Source organism: Mytilus californianus, unplaced genomic scaffold, assembly GCF_021869535.1.
Source record: "Mytilus californianus isolate M0D057914Y unplaced genomic scaffold, xbMytCali1.0.p SCAF_11, whole genome shotgun sequence".
Classification (NCBI taxonomy): Eukaryota; Metazoa; Mollusca; class Bivalvia; order Mytilida; family Mytilidae; genus Mytilus; species Mytilus californianus.
Window position 1 is genome coordinate 58679142 of NW_026262593.1, and position 7156 is coordinate 58686297.

Sequence of the window (7156 nt, forward strand, 5' to 3'; positions counted from 1 at the left end):
ATCCTCCTGCCCCTCCCCCCCCTCCCCCCCCCCCCCCCCCAGAATATCAAATGGTCGTCCCCTTAGTTCTATTACATTCGCTTAAAGTGTTCAATCAAAGTCGTGCAATGTTTAAATATTTTTGTGTAATATGCACATGAGGACTTGGTCATATAGCATTTCTGCATCGTTTACACAAACCTTTAACATATAAGCATACTATATCTTAAATATCACAAAAACATGTTTAATACCATTACTACTTTTTTAGAGGGAAACCTTCTATTCATTGATTTGATAAATAGAGAATATCATATGGCTTTTTCAATATCACATCCGTATCAACCCGAGACACCAATATAATCCCAAGAGCTCTGCTCGAGGGATTATATTGGTTGAGGGTTGATACGTTGTGTGATATTGAAAAAGCCATATCATATACACTTTATTATATACATATTTTTGATGTGACATGACGTCATACAGGTAAGGAGGTTTGAAATGACGTCATACAGATTATAGGTTTGACATGACGTCATACAGATTAGGGGTTTGATAAAGCCTTTGCAACAGTGACTGCAATCGATGACGTGACGTCATACAGATTAAAGGTGTGATAAAGCCTTTGCAACCGTGCTGATATCGATATCATCACGGGTGGCTGATACAGCACGCTTGCCAATTATTGTATTACACATACAATTTATCTGTATTTACTACTAAGTATATAATAATACCAATTATTGTTTGTAAGCGACCTCAATAATATTTTTACGTTATTTATACTGCTTTGAACAAACAGTTTTGTTGAAAAAAGTGCAATCATTAGTTGATTCAGGGGCGTTATCATTTGTGTTGTTGAGCTTGCTTGCAAGATTTTCAAGATGAAAGCGCCTTAAAGACTATTCACCAGTACCATTTTTGAACGCATCTGTAGTACAGAATTGCGGCCTGTAAAAATGGGGTTAATCACTGCACAGTTCTCAAGTATTTCCTAACTCCGGAAACAGCATCAAATTAAGATATACAGATGATCGTTCTGATCGAGTTAGACATGGCAAAGGTGACCGTTCTTTTCGAGAGAGGCATGCCTTTTAGGTATAAGCAAGTTTTAAAAGAAACTAATATTTACATGTATGCTTTCTAAGACTTAGTAGCCTAAAAGTCCGACACTATACAAAAGAATCAATATAGTTACGTTCATCTTGTTATTTAGTAATTAGGTTAAAAATTCCGCTCAAACTGATGCATTTATAACATGCGAAGGCCATTTTAAAATAGTAGTGAGATGGGAGATTTGCTCTGTGTTGAAGGCATTGGTGTACGTATTTGAAAAGGGGTATAGTGAAAGAGACCTTTGATTTTGTCAAGTGTGTCATGTGATTAATTCATGACACAAAAAGCTTTGGAAAGAAAGCGCCCAAATGATCTGTTTATCATTTTTTTTAACATCTGTAGTAGGGGCAACTGATACATAGGCATTTTATTTTTGCAGAACACATGCGGCCAGTAACAAAGGAGATACAGTTGTGTTCCATTTATAATACATATATCACTACTTTTTTGTTATATCGAGATCATCAACTGTAGTAAGATCCAACTTGTTTTTTCTGACGCCATCGACTAATTGTCGTTGTCTCCTTGCCTTGCGGTCATAAAACTTTCGAGCACGATTATTGTACTCAGACTCAGAAATCAACCAATCAAAATACTGGATTTGGTGTTTCGAGCACACATTTTGTACTCCGAGTACTGAGTAAAGTTTTATGATCATTCTCATTTTATTTGGTCTGACGTTTTTATCAATTTCTCTGCTCACAATAAATATCTTTAAAGACATATTGCGTCAATTTCTGACTTATATTTCATTAAGTACGTTTTATTTGTTGTTATTGTTGTCATACCTTTTAACCGTGATGTTTATTTATTTCCAAATTCGTTATTCAAGCGTTAATAATAAATTGATTTAAGTTCAAAACATCACTTAACGTTATCGACACCTCCAAGTACACAGTTCTAATACGTTGTATTTTAGTGAAGATTTAAATTAAAACTGTAAATGTCCATGTCGAAGATATTTTAAATTACTATATATAGTAAATTGGTCTTGCCTCTTTGTTCTTATGGGGCATCATCGACTCAACTAATGTACTACTTTCTATAACAGTTCTTACCACTTTCAATTGCAAAGTGTCTGTATACTGAACTTTATGTAAGAATATTAATCACACCCCGTTCCATTTCTAATTTGCAACCCAAAAATAAAACGAAAATATTTTTAATTGGCATTTTATTAATTTTACGAACAAGATTACAGTGTTACAGGATTGAAAAGAAGAAAGCAGATTTGAATAAAAAAGAAAACTGACAGCAAATCAAGAATACAATATAAAAACAAATATTTGAGTGTGGCACATGCTCGTGAGTTTATATTTCAAACCAGCTTGTAATATCTTTTTTTATATATTTGTGTATTGTTTTAAAATTTACTTACTTTTTAATTATTTTTTTTATGTAAAGTCAATGTTTATGCTTGATTTTTTGTTTTGTGTGTAACGATTTTTCGTATTTAGCGAAGACTACATTTAAAATCATATGAAGAGTGACGTGTTTTCTTTATATTTTAGTACATGATAATAAATTGTATAAAACAAACCTTATCATTGAGAAAACTTTCCGATTCTAACTCGGCTTCAGTGGTTGCAGTCACTTTGTTGTGGTTCTTTTCCCCATCAAAAACACGGGGCTCACTCTTGCCTGGATTATTACCCATCGAGGTATGTTTCTACTTCAAAATACTCGATATTTTAGTCAAACGACGAAAAATAAACATAAATCACGTCATAGTCTTAAAAATGTCAATCATTGTGAAAATATGTTTTGATTGTAACTGTCTTGAAGGTATAATTTTATTTAATACGAAGGTAAACAGTGATTTAAACAACATTCCCATTATTAGAACAACAAAACGGATGTATTAAATAACATTATATTAACTAAAATACGTAAATGGAGAATATTTTATTTATGTCATTAAACAATAAGTTCTCTGTACCTGTTGAAGAGGAGTTCAATATGAATTTAATTTAAGCTAGACCGATTTACACAAAAAACGTGAACTGTTCTACTTCTTACTAAAAAGGATATTTTGCCAAATATGTCGGTTTATGATGTTAATTTTGGCTAGATTACTGTTGCTTATCTATTTAAATACAACATATACCTCTTAAAATTGTTATTAAATTGACCTTGGGGACCGATATTTGTTAGTAAATTAAGTTTTTTAATTAACCTAAATATGTAGGATGTAAACTGCATCATTAAACGAACATTTTATAATTGACGTGATAGACTACAGGTTATTTACTTTTTTGGTTGAATGTAATACAATAGCAACAAAATTTAATATGCACTGTAAGATCAATGAAACAATTTCAATATCATAACCTGGCATACAGCTGCTCTATAAAAAAAACCTGGTAATCCCCAGGGTTGACTGGGGTAAAGAAATATGGTCATCCCTATAGAATTATCCCGTTCCGACAGTGAACCTTTGCTTACATGTGTCAGACCTCCAATTCAAAATAACCATATTTTCAACCAAATTTTTCAATTTTCACAGCTTTCTAAATATTTTACCTTAAGTTTTAACTTCATGAAAACTATGCATATCGTGAATTCTACATGTATCAACTTTCTACATGTTAATTTTCAACCAATGTTTAAAATTTTGTAGTGGTGACCCATAATGTTCAAAAAGACCCCTACTACTTACATGTAAGGGCATACGATACAGTTTTAATCCCACGGTGATTTTTTTACGAAAATTTGCACACAAGCTATTTTTACCTAGAAAATTCAAATACGTAATAAAAAATATACCTTCGTGTGCTAAATTTAAAGACAAATGGGGTCGACATTTTAGACAATTACTTCATATTTCGATTTCTTGGACATTTCTATCCTTTGGGCAGACATACTTAACTTTTTTTGTTTCAAAAGATAAATACATGAGGATTTTTGTAAAAAGGTTTGGAATATCTTCGTTACAAAAATAGCTCTTAGTTTGTGTAACAATTCTTTGTAAATAATTCATTTATATTAAATTTTCTTGATTTTAGAAAAAAAAGGCAATTTTTCCCGTATATTTATCTATTTAAAAAAAATCATCGGACGGGTGATTTCTTCATAAAAATTGGAACAAACAATTTTCATACAGTATCAAGTCAAATTTCATTTTTAAAAAGAAGGGTTCATGTACTAGTTTTCAAGCTAATGATTAAAATCCCTCGAAAAATGCATCTTTTCCCGATATGTTGCAGTTTGACGTCGCGAAAAATAACATTTTACGTTAGCAACGTCATTATCTCCTCTGTAACTGTATCGTATGCCTAAGTACCCTACTTCTTGAGTGCCATGCTCTTTGTACGTTAAAGAACACTTGCTACTACTATCTGAGGGGCCCGTAGGTGGTATGTTGCAACGAAAAACATCTGCCCCTATCCATCAAACCGACAAACCGACAGCTTCCAGTAGCAGTTAACATTTCTCGCCCTTTATCCGGTCGATCTACATTTCAGAACCTTCTCATTGTCTTAATTATGAATATGCTCTCGTCCTGAAATATGAATGAAATATTTGCCACTGTACGTTAACCAAACAAAACTAAATCAATTGTTTAGGCTTTGAAGTTGATATCACTCAGTAATTATGTAGGAGTAAGGGTCAATTACAAAACAATATCAGACCCTACTAAATGTGATTGTAATTACTTAACGTATATCTCCTGTAATCATTCAAGATAAATTACAGTATGTTATTTTGCAATTTTAGAGGGAGTAAATCGAGCTAAGATGGAGTCATTTAAAACGAGGTTATATCCCATAGTTACACAAGTGTATACTAGAAAGTGATGATGATGATGATGATGAATGGTTGCTTAACGTCCAGCGGGAAATTAATATGCATATTCAGGACGAGAACATGTTTATGTAATATGAATATATCAACCCTGCTTTGTACGAGACCGACACACTGAGTCGGATTTTTAACGTGCTAGTTCTCAAGGTAACAGTCCGCAGGAAGACATGTCACTTTACCCGGACACAGTATTCTGACTCCGAGCCGACCAGTCTTTTCTCTTACTCCTTAATGCCGCGTGCTAAGCGGAAAAGCAGCAAATACCAATTTTTAAGTCTTTGGTTTGACCCGCGACTTCCCGCACTCGAGGCGAACACGCTACCACGAGACCGCCGAGGCGGTTTTGTGTACAAAGTAATGCAGATTTATTGAAAACTGTGTATCAGTAGGCAGGAGTGTCGTCAGCGTATGTACCTTAAACCAACCCTGAATGAAAAAAAGATAAGAAAGATATGCCTTTTCAATAAAGAAAGTGGTATATGTGAAGGGAAAATACCTCTAAAATTGCATTGACAATCATACCACATCTTCTTATATTTTTATAAAGGCATTTAAATTAATATGCAAAGTCTGTGAAAAATACATTTTATTCTCTAAAAGAGAGTTAAAATATATATACATTCACAGCGGTATGGCAATTTCTCTTGAGTTTTCGTTATCTAAGGGATCAAAATTTGAAAGTGATTTCAGAGTGTCAGAATAATATATTTTAAGATTATGCAACAGTTTTTATATGTACATAAAACATAAATGTTCATCTGGGCCATGAATTGCTGTTGAATACAATATTACATAAAATTGCAAATTTTATACCTTATTTTCAGAAATGTTGTTTAGCAACAGGACACTTACGGACCCCTCAGAAAGTTGATGGAAATGTTAAGACAGCCTGACAATCTGACAATCTCTGCACTAGGGGATCGTATTTTTTCCACATTCTAACCGGACGTGACCATATTTCAATACTTCAATTTGTCTTTTTATTCAAAATACAAGTAAAGCCGTAAAGCCGTAAAATTGATCATATATCGGTTATATTGATTTCAAGCTACATTGGTGGTCATACATGTACTTTGTCATGTACATGTATTGTTTGATTTGTAAGATTCCACAACAATAATTAATTGCCATGATACTACTGTAATGATGGTAATTTATTGCAAAATATCTGAATAAATAAATTTCCATATATCGTATTAAACTTATAAATTTCTCAAATCATTCATGTAAATTGCAAACGTCGCCATCTTAAGAGGAACGAGTAATTTATAAAAATGATAAGATACTCACACAGCCCATAAGAGTATGTCACTATGGATATAGAAGTCTTTGAAGTAAAATATTTCACATTTGATACAGTTTGACACTAAGTGGGTTTGACATCTTAAACTCTTATAACCATTTCCTCGAATAAATATTGCTAGTTCCTTTCTATTGTCCACTTAAACTAAATATATAATTGAATAATTGAATTCTCACTAAATTCTCCTTAAACACAATTAATATTAGGTAATCTCAAACAATGCCCCCAAATGTGTAAAACGTAAACTAAATTACCAATAGAAACCTTCCACATAAAAATATTTGTTACACGTTTGATATATATATGGCATACATATATATTACAATTTATGACTAAAATCAGTAAAGACCCATCGAAACAACATCTGATTCAAAAATTTAATAACACTTTTAGATATTTAGATGATATATTAGCTCTCAATAATGACGACTTCAGTATGTACACTAAAGAGATTTATCCTGCCGAACTGACTTTAAATAAAGCTAATACTAACAATGAACACTGCCCTTTCCTGGATCTTGATATCTTTATCTTTAACGGGAAGCTTAATACGAAAATTTATGATAAAAAAGAGATGATTTTTCATTTCCTATTTTTAATTATCCATTTTTAGATGGTGACGTTCCCTTGTCGCCATCTTATGGTGTTTATATATCTCAACTTGTTCGATTCGCTCGTGTATGTAACAACATATTTGATTTCAACGAAAGAAATCTCTGTATTACTGAAAAATTATTACACCAGGGTTTTCGATATCACAAACTAGTCAAAACATTTACTAAATTTTATCATCGGTACAAGGACATCATTCGTCAATATAAATCAACATGCAGACGTCTTATACGTTCAGGTATTTCACTTCCAATATTTTATGGTAATATTCTTTACAAAGCACAAAAATGTCGGCATTCACCTCAAAAGCTAACAAAACCTTTAAACAGACTTATTGAGAAG